Source organism: Nycticebus coucang, chromosome 9, assembly GCF_027406575.1.
Source record: "Nycticebus coucang isolate mNycCou1 chromosome 9, mNycCou1.pri, whole genome shotgun sequence".
Taxonomy (NCBI): Eukaryota; Metazoa; Chordata; class Mammalia; order Primates; family Lorisidae; genus Nycticebus; species Nycticebus coucang.
In genome coordinates this window covers 105,922,535-105,943,397 of record NC_069788.1, presented here as the reverse complement: position 1 = coordinate 105,943,397, position 20,863 = coordinate 105,922,535, and the positions used below count along the sequence as shown (strand labels likewise).

The 20,863-nt window shown below is 37.5% G+C and overlaps 1 protein-coding gene and 1 non-coding gene across 19 annotated transcripts in view; one reads left to right on the top strand and one right to left on the bottom strand.

Moving 5' to 3' along the window:
- NRXN3 (neurexin 3) overlaps positions 1–20,863 on the top strand; it is a 1,789,915-nt gene that overhangs the window by 1,248,436 nt on the left and 520,616 nt on the right. The window lies entirely within an intron of this gene.
- On the bottom strand, positions 15,469–15,598 carry LOC128595228 (small nucleolar RNA SNORA17). The gene has a single exon (XR_008382875.1). It is a non-coding gene; the product is annotated as a small nucleolar RNA SNORA17 (small nucleolar RNA).

Genomic DNA, 20,863 nt, shown 5'->3' with positions numbered 1-20,863 from the left:
AATGTACTAGTAAACACTGTGCTTTAAAAATAAATTGTCAATGATACCAAACATTTAGTAAATAGGAGTTAGGCTACTAGCGTCTATATAAATGTTATTTTTCCAAGACACAAGTAATGCATCACCAAGAAAACACCAACAACAAAAAAGCTTTCTTTCGTTAAATGAGATGACTATTTCTAAAAATTTTTAGTCCATAAAACCTGAGAAGTTACTGGACCACAGCAAGAAGATTCTTTCTAATCCTTTTGTATACCATTGCCTCCATTCGACTCAATTTATGTGCTCAAATTTGCCAGGTACTTTTTCTCCCAGTGTTATTTACATTGTGGGTACTCATGAACTGGTAGCCACTCTTAGGATATCATTCTTCTTCTTATATAAAATGTAGTTGACAAAGATAAAAGAATAATCCTCAATTGTTAAAATACTATAGGGAAATCTATAATTTAATACCATTTCGCTTTAGTTTTCTAATCACTCAAAAATGCTCTCATTTATAGGATTTAGAAATAATGTAACAAAATGACTTTTTAGTAAGTGGGCTGCATGTAACTTCATAGTAAGTGTTGCATGTACGTATGAGGGATGTGAGAAATGAATGGTGATATTTGCCTTTTGCTTCCCAAGTTTAGATCTCGTCCCAGGTAAAGATGATTACCGTTGGTTTATGTTAATTAGACTTGCAGAGCTAGGTCAGTTGGCACAGATGCATATTTTTATGGGAGGTTTTTATGAATGTTGCCTTATAAATGTAAATCAGATTATGTGCCAAAGGAGAGTGACAAAACATGGTTATCAGCTGAAAGAAAAATATTAGCCTAGATTTGCTTGGCCTTAGTACTAATCTTAAATAAGTTATCAATAGTTAATTATAAAGAATCAATCTGCCGTGCCAAATTTATAGATGAAATGCAGCTACTCCTTCCATTCCTGGGTTTGTCAGGATAGTCTGTCAGCTTGGCTTCCTCCCCACCCTCCTTCCCTTCCTCTGTCTTTTCTTTCTTCCTGTCTTTCTTCCTTTCTTCTACTGTTTCTCTAATTCTTCCCCGTATTTATCCACTCCCCCAATTGACCTCTTTCTACTACATGTTGCATTACCCCTGCCTACTTATAACCCTAGTTAAGGAGACCCAGAAGGTGAGTAGAAAGCTCAAAATTGTTCCTGGACTTGTAGTGGCATTGATGCAAGCTAAGGCACCTTTGGGTTTTATAACTGAGCTCCTAAGAATTCACTGATACTATCTATTACTATCAATCCGTCATTTAATGGTAACAAAGACATCTGCATGTTAGTCAGGGAAGTGTGGACCCCTTTTCCCTCTGGATTTTTCTCTTCTGACATTATCAAGTACTCCTAAGGTGGCAATATTTCATTCTGGGGAGGTGTGCAGACATGACGGGAGATAGGCTCTTCAACCCCAATCCTGGATTGCCAACATGCTGACCTGTGTGGCCATGAGCAGTTACTTAACAAATTTGGGCCTTTATTGTGCCACCTATTATATGGGATACTAATAGTACATATTTCTATCTCCCAGGGCTGTTGAAAATTTTAGATTAATTTATGCTTATAAAAACTATGTTCCCTGGGTTATGAGATTTTCAATGCTAAACCCGGGAAAGTCTTCAAGACTGGAACAGGTGAGTGCTCTGTCTGTGCCAGGTAGAATGCTAAGCATTTTGGATGCATTGACATATCTCATCCCTGCTGCAAGCCTGTGTGACTCTTCAGGTTTTATCACTGAGAGTTCTGAAGTCCCCTTAGTCTGAGCAAAGTGAGACAGCTGGTCACTCTAGAAGTGACTAATTATCCACTATTTCTCTTTTTATACTTAAGGCTAAATTTTTCCTACAGTGCCAAAGACAAAATAAATACTCAGTAAATATTATTGTGGCTTCTGTGTATAATATTGTTTTTGACCTATAAATTCTATGATATCTTCTGCTGTTTCACCCTTCTTCTATTTTTTTTTTTTTGTAGAGACAGAGTTTCACTTTATGGCCCTAGGTAGAGTGCCATGGCATCACATAGCTCACAGCAACCTCCAACTCCTGGGCTTAAGCGATTCTCTTGCCTCAGCCTCCCAAGTAGCTGGGACTACAGGCGCCCACCACAACACCCGGCTATTTTTTGTTGCAGTTTGGCCGGGGCCGGGTTTGAACCCGCCACCCTCGGTATATGGGGCCGGCACCTTACCTACTGAGCCACAGGTGCCGCCCTCACCCTTCTTCTTAAACATTCCTTTCTATGCTATTCACTATTAACTCTATGTTGTAACCCCAAACTTGCCTTCTCTATTTCACCTCTTTACTGTATTTAGAAGCTAACACAGCAGCTCAAATTTCCCATGCAACTTCAGCAAAGGAACTGATGTCAAAGATTGTAATTTAAATGAAATGATCTTCTTTTATATATGATGTATTATCACATATTATTGAAATATCAACAAGTATAGGGGAAATCAAACTCTAAAGAATGGTTAGAATATATGTCCTACTAATATTTTCCTTCTTATGAAGCAAAACAACCCTGGTTATTTTTCAGAGCAAAGTAATTTAACATTGAAGAAAAGAATCTCTCAGAAGATTAAATGAGTGAAATCTGTTGTTTTTTTTTTTTCTTAAATTATCCTAATCTAAAACCAGGTGGCCCAATTAAAATGAGCTTTCTTTGCTACCTCCTACCATTTCAAGGAAAAGGTCACCTTAACACTTAGTTCCTCTTGCCATCTTTTGTTTAGAGTATGTGTGTGGGTGTGTTATTTATGCAGGCGTAGTTCTGCATTATGGGAACTGTGAGAACCTACTCATATTGTTTTCAGTGCTGCCAGCTGTGTTGTCCTTAAGCTCTTGGTTTTCCTGGGAGGCAGAACTTGCCCCCAATTCCTGGTTTCACTATCAGTGTAATGTCCTGATGCTAACATCTTTGGAAATTGTATTCAAAACAGTGTTTAGAATCCCTTTATAAATCTCATTTCATTTAAAAATATCTACAGAAGGCAAAATGAGACCAATAGGAAAATATCTACGAATATCTCTAGTATTTATCATACACATAAAACAATTTTCTGTGGTTAGATTCTAATGTTTGCCTATTGTAGTGGTCTTTATTTTAACTTCATTACCTCCTTCCATAAACCGAACTAACATTCTTGGTGATATGTTGAACTGAATAAGTGAATATGTTGAAAGGCATCATAAATAATATTCATCCCCAATTATGTGATGTTTACTATGGCTGATGCTGATGGAGTTTGTAACTTTTGTGGAACACTATGAATGGGATATTATGAATATATATCAAGACACTGGCAGTATATTTCCTTAAATATGGCCTTTACAAGGATACAGAAGAGTGAAAATGATCATTTTAACTCACTGTGCTACCATAGATATAAATGTTGTATAATTGATATATCATGTTTTAGTTTTTTGTTTGTTCTGTTTTGTTTTGTCTTGTTTGTTTTGTTTTGTTTGAATCAGAGTCTCACTCTGTCACCTTGGGTAGAGTACCATGGTGTCATCATAGTTCCCAGCAACCTAAAACTGGTGGGCTCAAGAGCTCTTCTGGCTTCATTACAGAGCTCTTCTGGCTTTATTACATAGTATGAGATTTTTAACAAAAAATCTTGTGATCTATACTCCCCTCTTACCATCTTCCCATCTGTGTAACAAATGACTGAGTAAAATTTGTGACTAAAAATGTGGGTAAGTTTCTAATTTCATGATATACTTAATTTATTATAAAGTTCTTCTGAAAATTCATAAGGAAAATGTAAACTTCTCCTCCTTTAACCAGGCAAAGCAAACCAACACTGACATCAGCTATGCCATCTGATTTTTTTTTTTTTTTTTGGTCAATATTAGGGTGATCAATCATCCCAGTTCTCAAGGGATTATCCCAATGTTAGCATGGAAACATGTCCTGGGAATACTCACTCCTAAATAAAATGGGAAGGTTGGTCAGACTAATTTTGATGGCATTGATGAACTTGCTATATAAGAGGCAATGGAGAGAAAGATCTGCATTTCTTCTTTTAACCCGATTCTGAGTTTTAAAGACACATACTGATTAACTGGTTTTTGAAACACTGATTTGTGGACAGATGACAGCTCCTGGCTCTTGGAGAGGAGAGAGGAGGATGTCCATTAGATATGTCTCTGCCTGTTAACAGTGGCTCCAACACCTGTTCAGTACACTTTTGTGTATTTTCTTTTGATCATTTACTATTGACTCTGAGGTGGCCCACCTAAAGCTTCTTCAAGGTCATGCACACAGACTGTTGAGATCATCTAAAGCATTATTCTCCAAGGCCATGAGATGAGCTCCAATTTTCTCAGCTTGATATTCCTGAGAACTGTACTTCCTTCACTTTTTGGATTAAAAGAAAAGAAAAGACAAGACACTGGCAGTATATTTCCTTAAATATGGCCTTTACAAGGGTACAGAAGAGTGAAAATGATCATTTTAACTCACTGTGCTACCATAGATATAAATGTTGTATAATTGATATATCATGTTTTAGTTTTTTGTTTGTTCTGTTTTGTTTTGTCTTGTTTGTTTTGTTTTGTTTGAATCAGAGTCTCACTCTGTCACCTTGGGTAGAGTACCATGGTGTCATCATAGTTCCCAGCAACCTAAAACTGGTGGGCTCAAGAGCTCTTCTGGCTTCAGCCTCCCAAGTAGCTCACAACCCCTGGCTAATTTTTCTATTGTTAGTAGATACAGGGTTTCTCTCTTGCTCAGGCTGGTCTTGAACTCCTGAACTCAAACAATCAACCCGCCTCAGCCTCCTAGAAGGCTGGGACTACAAGCGTGAGCCACTGCTCCCGGCCAGTACATCATATTTTTAACTTCCATCCTCTACTTTTGGATTTTCCTCTTTTGTTTTGTGTGCATGTGTGTTGTTTTAGTAGAATTTCATCCCTTTCCCACTGTTCTTTGCTCCCCTTGCCTTGCTCAGTTACCATGGGGACATCTTTGCCACAGTAGGGAGGGCTGGAGGTTAGTGACATGGAGCAGTGGGCTTTGAAGTTAGTTGTGCCTTGACTGTGAAGTGTTTGTGAGGGTCGTATATATACAGGAAGCTGTGTGATAGTGATGCTGGCATCTGCTGTGGATGGCATGTCAGTTATCCTGAAAATGAGCAAAAGCCCCTAGGAGGGGACTCCTGGTACTTTCATTTCCTGCAAGCCAAGCCTCAGTATTGCCTTCAAATTAAACAAAAATAATGGAATATATTGTCCCTAAATGCTCAAATTGGCTGGGCAGGAAAAGCCGAATGCTGTTAAAAGAAACTATACTGAAAGAAGTGGTGGTATCTTCAGGGCATGCATGGTGTCACATTATTAGTATGTATTTTGTTTTTCTAAGGTTATTTTAATTAAAAAATAATCCAAAGCCCTCCCTTCATTTTTTTTCCTGAACTCTTTGCCCGTGGTATCCTGCCATGAGTCCATGGAAAGGCCAACCCTCCGATGCTCTCTTTCTTATCCTCACATCCTTAAAGATGTGGCTTAAAATAGAAAAAAAAAGTAAATAAATAAAATCTTTTTATTTTCCTCAAAGAAGGCAAAGGGAAAAAAGTCATTCTGATGCAGGAAGTTAATGGGAGATGGGAGAAGACTACAGTTACAACTCCCATAATGCACTAATGTGTATTTAATATACCACCTTGATTTGTGGCCTCAAGTGAAATAACTACATATGTTTACAGCTTTATTCTTTTCCTAATCTTGTTAGCTTCAGCGGGAGAACATTTGTATTAGTTTCCATAATTGAAAATGCCAAACGCCTATTTTCATCTACTGAGTATTGTGGTTTTACACACAATTTTTCTAGTACATATCTGTTCTAATTAATTCTAATTGCTTTATAAAGAAATTAAATAGTTTCCCATTTTTCTGCTTTGTGGAAGTCACCTTCAGAGCAAGGGTAGAGGTGACTGTTCTCGCCAATTTTGAAATAACTGACTTGCAAGCTCCATTCCCTACAGAGCTATTTGGTGTGTGGTTTCCCCTCTGGGGACAGAATATTTGGAAGTAAATGCAATGCCTTTTAGAATAATCATTTTGTCTAATAATTAGCACTGTAGTCCTATGTGTGGTCAGCTGCTTTTTGAGGTCTAGGTATCTACATACAGTGTAAATTTTTCTATGTTGTCTTACTAGACTAATTACTTGTATAATTCCTATATTAAAACAAAAGAGTTACTTTTCATCAGAATAAATGTCTATAACATTTCATAGAACATTGCTCTATTTCTTGTCACTGAAGGTGACAATATCTATTTGTTCATTCTACACATATTTATTAAGCACCTAGTGTATGACAATGTTACAGAGGGATAAGGCATGACCTTGACTTTCAAATCAACTTTTTGCAGGTTATGCTCACAGAACCTCAATGCTCAATACATAACTAAGATGTCTTAAGAAGTGCTTGATCAAACTTTGAAGATATGGTGGTTTATGGAATCTTTAATTATTTATTTTTTCTTTAAAGATCATCACATGTATTTCAGATAAACAATCCAAGTATAAAATATCTAAGATTTTCCTAGATTAAATACAGGAGCCAAGAATTAAATGGGTGGAAGATATGTTTAGTAAGCCATACTCTTATCAAGTGGTGAGAAATCATCTTTTTTTCATAAAATGAAGGCATAAACTATTCTGAAGATTAAGTGAATATGTGAAAAATCTGTGCAATACTAATTGCTCAACAAATGGTAGTGATTTTCACAGGTATTTAGGCTACTGTAGGACGTAGAAAAGAATCTCATGCAAACACTGGGCTTTTAAATATGAATGAGGAAGAGGAATCACCTGTATATATGTGATTAAAGTTGATAGCCGTGATCACACTGTGAAGAGAAGATGGTTCTTCTCTGGAGAGTAATTTGATTACAGAGACATTACTTTAAAGAAGTAATATGCTAAATGAAATCACCAGTGGCTAAAAGTGTTAACATTCTGGGAAAGGAGCCATGTACTCTATTCACCTCTAAGATAAAGCATAATGAACACATGTATTTAATAAACTCTGATAGCTGGCGCTGGTTTGCTGGGGCATCAGCAAGCAATCCTCAACTCGTTTTTCTTTTTGCTCAGTTTTTCATTTCCACCCTCCACCCTCCCCCTGTCAGAATCACTTCATATGGAGTCCAGGGGACTGCATTGCTTTGCTGTAAACAGATTGCTTCCTCACCTCCTCTGCCCCCTACCATGTAATTAATAAAAAAGGAAGCTTCTCCAGCACTGTTTTAAACAGGCTAAACCGGAAGATAAATAAATGACCCAAAAATGAAATGTTTAACACAACAAAATGGGTGGTGTCAATGGATGACTTTGAGACCAATGACCGGACGTAAGAGAACAGTGTATTTTTATTTGGATTGTAGATAGTAGGATTCCAAGAATCCAGGAGAATGCAATAAAAAGGCTGAAGATAGTAGATAGTGTGTTATTAATTCTACTTTTAAAGAAGTACAATAAACAAAGTTATTTGTAATAAATAAAGTCTGTTATTTTGGCTACCCAATCATGTCCAGGCTCACTTATCTCTTCCTTAGTTTGGCCTATTCGAAAAAGTAGTGGTTAATCTCAGAAAACGAATAAAATTTCCAGCTTCATTAATTGTCTAAATGTTGGGGAAAAATACACACATTTAACCTAAATACAAAAATCTGGAGGAAAAAAATGATCATATATAGACAGTATGAAGCTGGGTTTGCTAAATAACTTGTCCCTAAACAGAACCCGACCAGAAAAATGTAACCTATATTTTATAGGAAAATGTTCCTTAGAGATTGTTTTTACATATATGAGAGAGGAGAAAGATTATGCGGGACAGATGCTAAGAAATCAGACTTAGGCTCCACATATAAGGATATAACAACGTGGAGTTCCCCAGTCCCATTGCTGCTGTTACACTGGGCTTTTTCCCCATCATACCCTTAAACACAGTTCCAGCCACGTTAACTTTCCTGTGACCACACAACTGAGTTGAACAGCATGTTTTCATTTCAGAAAGACATAGACTCGGTATATAGAGTCTTGGCAGAACAAGGTTTGGATTTAGGCAATAGATAAAAATCTATAGCGGGTATTTTCAGAAGTATATGATAGATGGTAATGAGGCATGGCCATCTGGAATTGTCTTTTTTATCATTTCCTAGAGCACTCTGGCTCATTTAGATTGAAATATCTGTCCAAAGCTATGTGCCAGTTCAGTTGATCTCAAGATTAAGATGCCTCTATGTACATATCCCCCCTCATCTTACCGCTTCTGGCTGAGGGCTACAATTAGCATAATGCTCCTTGGCGGTGGGGGGGGGGGTGTCCAGAAAGACCAGGGGAAAAGGAGCCACATCCTTAGTGACAGTTCAAAACAGTTGAAGAGCTTCTTCCCTGCTTATGCCTCTCTTAACTGGTATCTATATAGGTAGATAGATAGGTACCTCCTCCTCCTTTCTTAAAAAATAAAAATAAAAATCCAAACAGAAAAAAAGAATTCTGAAGAAGAATTATTCCTTTTAAATCATCCTTTTATTTTCAAGAGTGCTTGTGATAGCACCAATCCAAACAGATTAGAAGAATGGTATTTTGAATCCAATTCCTGCATAGAATGTCTAAGTGCTTCTTGCTTTGGGGAGCTTGTGACAATAGAATTCTGTTACATCTAACACTGTTCTGAACTCTTCCTGTCCATGTTGAGATAAGAAACGTACCTTGGCCGAGGTTTCTGCCTGTTGATAACGGGCTTTGTGGGTATAGGGAAATGTTGATATGCTGAGCTAGCATCTGTCATTTTGATGCCTGCTCTTTAGCCTATGTACAAAATAATGGGTGCTCGGGGTATACGTTGGCGAAGAGCGCCAGCCATCAGCATGCGCAGACCCCGCGGGGGTGGTTCTGTATCTGTGCTGTGGCCATGTCTCTGTTGCTACCATTCCTCTACCCCCTTTTCATTGCTTTTCATTTTCCTTCAATAGTTCCTCATTCAGTGCTTCCATTCATTTCATTTCTCTGCATTTCTTTCTCTTTTTCCTATCTTCTATTTTTCCTCCTTTTTGTCCTCAATTGGTTCTAATGATCCCGTTGGAAATCTGAGGATTAGGTTCTGAGAGGCAGAAATCTCAGTTCCACCCGTTATTATGGATGCCTGTTTCTGAACGTTTGCTTTTCATTAATTCAATTCCAAGTATAGGATGCTTCCCATGTGCCTGGGAATTAGTTAACGCATTCATAACTTACAGGCAAATAATTTCATGCTTGGTTCTTTGTAAAAGAAGATTATGTAATGCAAAGGTGCAAGGAGTATAAAATCGGTCACAAATTTAGGAGATAAAATGCAATACGTTTGCATTAAACCAAATAAAGGCAAAATTAATAATTAGGCAGTCTCCTTGAATGTACATAATAATATTCTATTTGAATGTCTCAATTAGGTAAAAAGGAAACATTTTGAGGAAAAAAATGCAAGGGGGCACTCCAAAATTGTAGCCCTTTTATGTGTATTTATATTACCAGTTGAACATCTCATTAGAATAATTTTTAAAATTTATTTTTCCTTCCAAGGACACATAGATTTGCAGGTGCTAATTGGGGGCTCTTCAGCTGTTGAAATTACAGGTGCATTGCTAGGCACCATTTCCCTTCACGCTGAATATGAGTTCCTCTACTTGCCATTCAAAAATCCTGATGTCCAGCACTCTTATATATCATGGTACCTGGGAAGAGATTACATTTTTCATTGATCCTTAATATTACAAACAAAGTTCCAATCAGGCTATATTTTATTTCTCAGGTTCTCTTTTGGTTTCTCCTGACACCACATTAGCTGACTAGTTATATAGCAATATGAAGGAGAATTAATTGGAATATCACATTTCATTTGGCGGGGTTTAGTTTGTGGGTTCTTTCACGTGACTGGGTTTAACTGGGTGGCAGAGAATTATGAGTTCTATAGAAGAGAACAATTGATTTCTTGGTCCTCATTTTTCAGCAAATTCATTCCTGGCAGTGATGCCACAGCAGACCGAAAACAAAGAACAGAGTAAAGAAAAGTATGGCATCTTTTATTGTTCCAGCTTGTGGGAAAGACACAGAGAAAGGGCCTTGCCCATGAAGCATGCTGATATTTCATTTTTTATTCCTTACCCCAAACATATATATCTGCTGAGCCATTAAATAGGGCAAGTGTTGTTTATCTTCTTAGCATTTGCAGTGTTGCCACAGAAGAGTTTTATCTACTGAAAGATCTTAAATAGATAGTGCTGTTTGGATAAATAGCACTAATAACTTGAATTCGTATAGTGGGTAGCTCAGTGCCTGTAGCGCAGTGGTTATGGCCCCAGCCATATACACCAAAGGTGGCGGGGTTAGAACCTGGCCTGGACCAGCTAAACACCGTGACAACTGCAACAAAAAATAGCCGGGTGTTGTGGGAGGCTGAGGCAAGAGAATCACTTCAGCCCAAGAGTTTGAGATTGCTGTGATCTGTGATGCCACAGCCCTCTACCCAGCGTAAGAGCTTGAGACTCTGTCTCAAAAAAAAAAGTATTTGTATAGTGTTGTTTAGAAGATGCCCGAGATGTTATGCACATAATGTATGTTAAAATTGATAAGATATTTTTGTGAGGAATATTAAGACCAGACAGCTTTCTGAGTGCAGAGATAAAATTGAGTTTAGTTCAACAAGTATTTATTAAACTCTATTACACAACAAGTACTATACTAAGGTCTGATAAAGATGATTCCAAATGAATCAGACAAAGACCCTTCTCCTCAGGACCTCTGTGTGTGAAAGACAAACAGAAGGCTATGATTAACACGGAGCGAGTTTAGCCTGGGGTTCTCGGGATGGGAATCAGAGCACTAACAAATTACTTCCTGTACTTCTGATTTAGACTCCGCCCTTTTTCTCTGTCCTCTTTCCTTCCTAGCTCACTAATTTCTGGAATTGCCTTTCCTATCCATTATCTTGCTGCTCTTCAATCGCTGTTCATTACAATATATAATTCCATCAAGAAGCCCAGAGAGTTACAGTGTTTTTACATCATTATTCTCAGTTCCCAGAGAAAGCGTGTTCATGCCACAGGGAAGATGTCTCAAACTGATTGTGAGCACCCCCTGGAATGTGCTTTCCAATAGAGATCTGAGAAGAGTCAAAGATAACTCTGTGACTCCCACAAGTTTTCTAGTAGCAATGTTAAAAATTTAAAAAGAAATAGTTTCCCAGTAGCTGAATCAACAATGAGTTCTTAAAATCAGGGGTTTTTAAATTTTGAAATATTAAGGGGGTATAAGTATTTTTATTGCATGAATACCTTTTATAATTCCTAAGTCTGGGTTTTTAGCGTGCCTGTCACCTGAATAGTGTTCATTATACCCAACAGGTAAAGGTTTTTACCACTCCTGTCCTCCCTCCTTTTCATATTTAATTAATTAAAATTAACTAAAATTCGAAGTTCAGTTTCTCTGTTTTAGTAGCCACGACTCATGAGGCTGTTGAATGCCCACCCTGCTGGGTGGTACAGGGCTATACTGGGTTCTGGACTTCCACATTTTACTAACTCCTAGTTTGTTTAAGTTTTGTCTGTTTGTTTACACATGGAAGGAATGATAAAAAAAGATAGAGATGATATAAAACTTGCCCAGGACTCAGATCTGGTATCAGATTTCCCAGTTTCTGGTTTAGGGCCCTGTTCTGCAATGTCATGTTGTGGGGGAAGAGAAGGGGGAAGAAAAAATAATAAGAGCTAATATTAATGCATTTTATACACCATGCCAGAAATCATTATTTGCATTATTTTAATTTTTTTAAGAAATAATGTGGGATACGCATGTGTTCCATACTTTTTATTTTACAGATAAAGGAACTGGGAATCCGATAAACTGAATAACTTCATCGAGGTCTTTAAACTAGTGAGTAGAAGGCTTGGGATTTAAGGAAGTTTATACTGATGCTAGATTTGGTGGTTTAAACCCCATTCTGAGGAGGGAATCCAAGGAAGATAGTCCCATGTTACTGCTTCTTCTGATTTTTGTAAATCTGTGCTCGGAAGTGAGTCCTTGAGTTGACTCTTAGAACTTGTGAGACACGTGTTGGATACACTGTAAGTAAAAAAATCAGGGCTACTAAAAATTTCCATTATCACTTAGAGCATTATTACCTCAACTCTCACGAGACTGTGCAAGATACAGACTTTGGCAATAAAGAACATGTTAGGAGCAGGGTTTCTGTGGGGGCCAGAACAAAAGCTTATATCATACCTTTTACATTCTAAGTTTAGGAATTTGAGTGACTACATACAGAAACTCAATGACAGTATTGTGGCAGACCATTTTTATGGGTCCATTACTCCTTAGTCCCTGAAATGAACTTACATTCATCGAACACCCACTTATTTATTAAGCACCTGTCTTAATAAAAACTTAACATTCATTGAATACTCATTTATTTATTCAGCACCTGTCTAGTGGGTGCTAGGCTAGAGATGCATATGAATCATGTTTTAGTAAGCACAGAATATTTAAAGGAAAACTTGCCTTTCTAATTTTCTTCTTTAAGAGACTTGTTTTTTTTAAGTGCCACAAATTGGCAAAGCATGCTGCTCTGCTCAGTGCAGCTCTTGGCGAGTCATGACTCTGCATGGCATCATTGCATTTAGCATAGTTCCTGACTTACGAAAGGGTAATGAGTTAATCTGCAGGATGTCCAGCTCGGCTACCTTCTCAGCTGTGGTTTTGACCATTCCTTGTACATCTGTAGCTCTACCAGAAGATGAGCAAAAACAATAAAGGCAGTAGAAAACTTTTCAAGTTTCCTCCTAAACATCAGTCACCATTTGAGTTTGGGCTGGCAATAGAAAACCTTATTTAAAACAAAAATGATGCTCTGTGAAGATATCAACCATTTTATTCCATTTAATCTCCATGTCTCAATAGTGGGATTAATTTTTTTGTGGATTCCATTTCCTAGAATTAAATCAAAATAATTATAACAAAGGCCACTCAAATCAGACAATTTCTCTGGCAGGTAACTTACTTTGTATAATCCATTTAAATGACTATGTATGAAATACACCTTCCACCACTGTATAGTACAGCCATGGGTTTAGAAAAACAGAAAATAGTGAAGTAAAGAAGCAAAAAAAAAAAAAGGTGTATAAACAAGGGAAAGAAGGATGGTTTTGAAAATGATATTTTGAAATAGTTGGCTTGGTGCCCATAGCTCAGTGGTTGGGCGCTGGCCACATGCACCATGTCTTGTGGGTTCGAACCTGGCCTGGGCCTGCTAAACAACAATGACAACAATAACAAAAAAATAGCCAGGCGTTGTAGTGGGCACCTGTAGTCCCAGCTACTTGGGAGGTTGAGGCAAGAGAATTGCTTAAGCCCAAGAGTTTAATTGCTTAAACCCTGTGAGCTGTGACACCACGGCACTCTACCGAGGGTGATGTAGTGAGACTCTGTTTCAAAAAAAAAAGAGAGATATCATAATAATGGGCTAGCCTGATGCTAAAAGAAGTTTCAAAAATAAGTAGAGGGTATAATCAAGGGTGGGTACAATGGGACAAGCTTAGAGGGAAGGATGTACCAATCAGGAAGAGGTGGGTTTATAGAGAAAAAAAGTGGGACTTCAGAGTAGTTAAAGTATTTGATAGATCCTTTAGCATATTATATTTTGGCTTCTATGTCAAGAAGAATGACAGTTATTCATTGCATAGTTTTTTAGGAAAGATGATTGGTAGTCACTTCAATGTTATGAAGAACTCTGCAAAGCCCACAAAGTGTCCATGGTGTCTAACAAACCTTTTATTATGACTGCTACCTGAAATTAGATACTTTAAAAAGGAGAATCTGTTGAAACACATTCACAAAAAGGCAAAGGTTGGATGATCTGGTGGGTAGAATAAGACTGAGACACTTGGAAATAATATCAGTGAGAAGGTGAGTAAAAATCTTATAAGGACTTTTAACTGGAGTGGGAGTGGAACTCCTCCTGCAGATTGAGGAAGGCCTGGGCAGGAAGAGATTACTTGGCTGAAGATGTGAAAATTCTATTTCTGGCTTGGCCACTGAATGAATGGCTCACTCTTTCCCTGTGTCATCCTACTTATGTGTGCCTTTGGAGTTTTTATTGAATCATCAATGTTAATATGATACATCATAACATAAAAATTCACAAGGTTAGGTCGAAAGAATTTTATATAGAACATAGACCTGAAAGAGGTCATCTCCCTTGGCCTTCTGCCTCTGTTCTAAATTGACACAGGGTTTAAAACTTTGATTATACAAGTTTTTCCTAATATCTCACTCAACACCTATAGCACTTTGGGCCTCGTTATTCTTTTGACGCTCATGATAACATCAGTAGTTGAACCAGCTTCCCTGGCTCATGGCAAAATCTTAAATGTTACCCCTCAATTTTCCCTTTTCCAATTATTTCTGATCCTTCTCTCTTTAATCAGTTTGATTGATAGTCTCTGTATCTAGTTTAATTTCTCCAGTCTTTTGAAAAATGTGGAGGCTTGAGCCAGACAAAAGCACTTCAGTAAGAACATAACTAATCTCGCAGACACAGAGCACAGCTAATAATGTACACCAATGACGGTAACGAAGAAATAGTGACACTGTGGTGCTGACTCATAGCTCATGGGTCCCGGTGCTACCCCATTCTGTTGAGATGTCATTATACCTTATGTTGAACTTACGTGTTTGTTTAGATCCAGAAAGTTTCTTAGGTCAGGTGACCGTCTTATACTCTTTGGCTATTTTAGATAATATTATGTGTTAGTCAGGTAAACAAAATAAACATGAAATAAGGAAAGTCTGTCACTGCTGTCCTACCTTGAACTTAACTTCTATCTCCACTATTTGGTAAGAAAGTAAAGTATCTATTTATTAAGTTACAATGAGCCAGATCCCATGTAAATACTTTATTACATTTAATCTTTACGAGGATGAGATGACTATTATCATATTCCCTGTTTTGTAGAAGAATAAACTGAGGCGTATGCAAAATAACTTGCCCAGGAAGGTTTGCTGGGTTACTGGGCTCTAAAATATATTCTTTGCATCACCCTGACTGGTGAGCAGCTTAAGGTCATTAACTTTCATTAATAACACAAGTGGGTCCTTTTATAACATTTATTTTTCTATTTCTTTTTTTATTAGTATTAGATCATAGCTATGTACATTAATGCGATCATGGGGCACCATGCACTGGTTTTATAAATAGTTGGACACACCTGCGGTGCATCTTACAAGGGTACATGTGAAACTTAGTAAATGCAGAATATGATTGTCTTAACACAATAACTAAGAAAATGCCAGGAATGCTATGTTTTTGTTTTGTTTTTTTTTGTATAATTCTTTTTTTTTTCTTTTTTTTTCTTCCTTTTTTTTTTCTTTTTTTTCTTTTTCTTTTTCTTTTTTTTCTTTTTTTTTTTTCCATGTGTCAGACTAATAATCATTCGAGTGTTCACAGGGTAGAACACTGAGCGTAGACATAGCCTCTTTCTCTCTGCCCCCAATGACACAAATGTGGCACAGCAGCCACATCTGCAACGCCTCTAGGGGCAGCTTTTTTTGTATAATTCTTTTATTTTATTTTTATTTATTTATTTCTTTTTTTCTTTCTTTTTTTGTTTTTTATTGTTGGGGATTCATTGAGGGTACAATAAGCCAGGTTACACTGATTGCAATTGTTAGGTAAAGTCCCTCTTGCAGTCATGTCTTGCCCCCATAAAGTGTGACACACACCAAGGCCCCACCCCCCTCCCTCCGTCCCTCTTTCTGCTCCCCCCCCCATAACCTTAATTGTCATTAATTGTCCTCATATCAAAATTGAGTACATAGGATTCATGCTTCTCCATTCTTGTGATGCTTTACTAAGAATAATGTCTTCACGTCCATCCAGGTTAATACGAAGGATGTAAAGTCTCCATTTTCTTTAATGGCTGAATAGTATTCCATGGTATACATATACCACAGCTTGTTAATCCATTCCTGGGTTGGTGGGCATTTAGGCTCTTTCCACATTTTGGCGATTGTAAACTGAGCTGCAATAAACAGTCTAGTATAAGTGTCCTTATGATAAAAGGATTTTTTTTCCTTCTGGGTAGATGCCCAGTAATGGGATTGCAGGATCAAATGGGAGGTCTAGCTTGAGTGCTTTGAGGTTTCTCCATACTTCCTTCCAGAAAGGTTGTACTAGTTTGCAGTCCCACGAGCAGTGTAAAAGTGTTCCCTTCTCTCCACATCCACGCCAGCATCTGCAGTTTTGAGATTTTGTGATGTGGGCCATTCTCACTGGGGTTAGATGATATCTCAGGGTTGTTTTGATTTGCATTTCTCTAATATATAGAGATGATGAACATTTTTTCATGTGTTTGTTAGCCATTCGTCTGTCATCTTTAGAGAAAGTTCTATTCATGTCTCTTGCCCATTGCTATGTTAACCAGTGTGATGAAAATGTATTTTTCTATTTCTAATAAAACATGTGTTCCCATAAGGTGACTTAAATTCATTCACAGTTAGGTATGAATGACTGACAGCAAGAACAGCCGACTTGTGTTAAGAGTCTAATGTGTGCTAAGCTCTCTGCCAGGCATTGAGCATGCATTACCTTTAATCTTCCCAGCAATCCTACAGAATAGGTGTTCCTCTGTTTTATAGACCAAAACTCCAAGATTTTGAGAGCTTAAATAACTTCCTTGAAGTCATACAGGGAAGTAGAAATTGTTTCAGCTAATGAGGCTTAGTGCTATTGCTCTCACATGGTATGAGGGAACATGTCAGCATTAAATAAATGTTTTTTCTGACTGATCTATGCATCAGGCAAGAGGGAAGGAAGATGGCAGGTCAGCTGTGCTTTGCTGTCAGTTCTGAGAACTCATGGCTGGGAGCTACAGAATCCATCCTCTCCCACAGCTAGCACTGTTCACATTTTCCCTACGCTTTAGTTGCATATTTGTGAGGAGTAAATTACTTAAACACAGCATACTATTTTAAAATATAGAATAAAATTTTGCAGGAAGGGAGGGTGGCACACCACGTGATTCATCCTCCTGCCTTCTGCCGGACAGTGTGTTATTTCTTTTAGTTGTATTCCTAGGGATATTTACATAAAATATATTTTTAATCCAGAACTGGTCCTACTAATGTGCTTGATTACCACTATTTTATGTGGCCATCAGCCAATCTGATAGGTGTAATCCGAGTAAACGTTGTCTTTTGTTTTGAGAAATGGTAAAAGAACATTTAAATCCTTCCTGGGTTTTAGCTATGTCTAGATTGGATGGAAACCCACTCACATGGTTTTATCAGGTTTGATATTTAAAAAAATCAAAGTAGTAAAACAGAGCCCTCATTTCACAGGCACCGTGAATTTTCTACGGAACTACCCGTGTAAGATCTACCAGTGATGGGTGGATCCCTGGACAACAGTGAAAGTGTCTGTTGGTGGGAAAAAGTCTGATGTGCCATCAGAGTAATAATATTACGCATTCATTTTGGGGAGAAATAAAAGGCAGAACATGCACCTGTGCCATTTTTATCATAAATATATGTCGATGCCACTTGAAATAGGCCACTAAATTCGCTGAACTTTAAATGGGATGTTAAATGACTGAACCTTTAGAATCAGTCTGCTAAATACCTTTTAAGTGATTTTTCACATGACTTCATTTATTGAACAATTTATATGCAAATATAGATGTCCATTTTAGCAGTGTTTAGAAAGCATTTGTATCAAGACGTGCACAGATAATCAAAGCTACACGTACTCCGCTGAGTCAGAGAGAGCGAGTACTAGGTGGGTGTAGCAGCTCGTCGTAATCGTGAAGGTGAAATAAATGGACTGCTTGACACCTTAGCTCAGGATATTCAAATCGGATTTGTTTATATTTTGAAACCAGGTTCAGAAAAGCTTTTAGAGTATTCTGAGAGATTGAGTCTAAAGATTCGCTATAGCACTCGGGGTCTCTATTCTTGTAGCATTACCCTCAGCCGATTATTCTTCTCTACAACACACCTTTTCATCATTTCTTCTCTGACAGAATAAAAATCATTTCCAAGATCAGAGTCTTTTCCTCAAGAGCCTTTCCTCAAGGAGATGCATGTATCTTCTTAATTCATTATATCTTACAATAATCTCTCCTAGGAAAAGTAGAGACAAATTAAAACCACAGAAAAACAGAGCCTGACTTTACTTTAGATTGTTGTCTACCACTGGCTGTTTGTGAGAAGAGCAGAGAGTCTCCTTTCTTGATCATGCAATGTAGTATTTTAAGTTCTATGCTGGTTTCTACACTCTTATTAGTTAAGACATGTGAATGATTTTAACAGCCACTTTAGGAAAGCATTATTAGTAAGATGATTATTCTGAAATCTTCACTTTTTTTCCCTTGTACTTCCCCCATCCAAGACACTCCACCTATCATTCATTTCAAATAAGACATAGGTTGATTTTTATTATTCATTATTTTTAAACGTACAATCACTGTTCCTTCCTTAGCAGATATAATTGAGCATTACCTGTGATTTCATTCTAAAAAAAATTTGACATATTAGCTTTTAAAAATATTTTAAAAGACCTTAAGGTAGTATTTTTTGCCCCACTGTTAAGTGGATAAACTTTCTTTTTTTAATTCTGTGAATCTGACATTCCTCATCAACCCACAAATTATTCTCAGCAAATCTGAAGTTATCTGTTGATGAACGAGGTGCTCGTGCTGAATTCTGACATGGCATGGTTATTCTCTTTTAAATGCAGTGTTGTTGGCACTTATACCTCCTAAGAAAAGATGCAAATTCTTACAATTCAAGAAATAGCGGTGACATTTATATTATTGCCCTCATTACACAAAATGCTCATGGAAAACATTCTATCAATCCCAATTATGTTCTAGAAAAGAAAAAAAAAGCAAGGAAGAAAACTGAATGAAAAGCAATCCTAGAATATGTGACTGGGCTGGTTGGAGCTGCTGAACAATATGTAATTGTAAGAAGTGTGGCAAAATGATAATAATAAACTGTTTGTTAAAGAAATGAAAACATGGCAATAAAATATTCTGGAAAGTGCTGTAGCTTTCTACATTACTTCTTCATTACTTGATTATTTTACCGTTTCATTTCCATTTACATGCCAAGCTGATTCTTTTGCATCTGGATTTGGCACAATTCTTTCAATAATGCACGGTTCAGTGGCTCTAATTACAGGATTGTTAATTTTACTATTTTACTATTCATCTTGTTATCTCTAGTAATGGAAGGTTGGAATAAATGCACGTAATTACACGGTTGGTCTTAAATTATTTTTATAATATATTGCTCTTGCCAGGATACACTCGCAAAGCAACATTTATTCTCTAAGATTTATTTTTGGTGGTAGTGGTTCCAGCGAAATAAAAGTAATAAATACGTAAATGGACTAGTCCCATGAGCTTACTCTCTATAGTTTTATTCAAATTAATTCTAACCCATTCATCCCTCTGAGCCTACTGGGAGCAGGAGGCCTATCTGGTCTGTGGAAGAAAGTACGTTATGTTTGAGAACTCTGATGAAAGGAAAATGCTCCTCATGACATATGTGTCATTTGACCTATCATTCTATCTGTAGCAAACTAACTCAGCAACCTATAGATGGGCCAACTTACTATGCAGGTGTCCAATAAGTTTGATTTCAATCTAAAATAATACCATATCATGAAAGTAAGGTAAATTTTTTTGTTTGGATTATACTGGAAGTATTTTATTACACCTTATTTATATCGATCAAAACATTCTGTAAACATTTTAGTAGCATCTCCGAAGTCCAAAGTATATATTCAGTGCCTATGATGTGCCAGATGTTGGGTTATATGTCAAAAATAGTGTTATCAGACACCCACGTGGTCTTCCCAAGTAAAAGATGGATATGAGCTCATTTTACTTTTACAGAGGTCCAGAGAGTTAAATTATTTGTTTACAGTCACTCAGCAGTCATAGGAAGACAGGGATTAAAACCTACTTTCTCAAATTATATAATCAGTCAAGGTTCTTCTACTAACCAGTACTATGAAGTTGTGTGTGTGTGTGTGTGTGTGTGTGTGTTTGAGACAGACTCTCAGTATGTTGCCCTCGGTAGAGTGCCTGGGTGTCATAGCTCACAGCAACCACTAACTCTGGGGTTCAAGAGATTCTCTTGCCTAACCTCCCGAGGAGCTAGGACTACAGGCACCCACCACCACTCCTTAGCTTGTTTTTAGAGACGGGGTCTTGCTCAAGCTGATCTCAACTCCTGACCTCCAGCAATCCACCCATCCCCGCCTCCCAGAGTGCTAGGATTACAGGTGTGAGTCACTATGCTGGGCCCCTGTGTGTGTGTGTGTGTGTGTGTGTGTGTGTGTTTGTGTGTGTATATTTTTTTCTTTAAATACAGAACTACACCCCCCCTACACATACACATGCATACACTTTTTTTATAGAATAAATTCTGGGGCAAATGGTCTTTAAATAAGCACAATAAACACATTGTTTCTCCTACCCAGTGAAATGATATAGGAAAGATGAGGAGTGGGTTCCAGAGGTCAGGCACTGTCTGGACTTCTTTGTAATGTGTCAGGAGCCTCCTGGATTTGTTGTTTGAGATAGGAGAGTGCCTTCTGGAGGAACATGTGTCTGTTTCCCAGTGGGAGATGCACTTGTTACAAATCAGTGGGCATGCAATCAGTGCCTCACAGCTCATCTTTCTCTTTAGGGTAGCTGTGTCCTTCTTCCGATGAGTAGCTCGCCCTGGAGAGAAGTACTGCCTCAATATTAAGATTAGATTCGTTTTTTTATACTGTCCTATTTTACCACTAAATTTA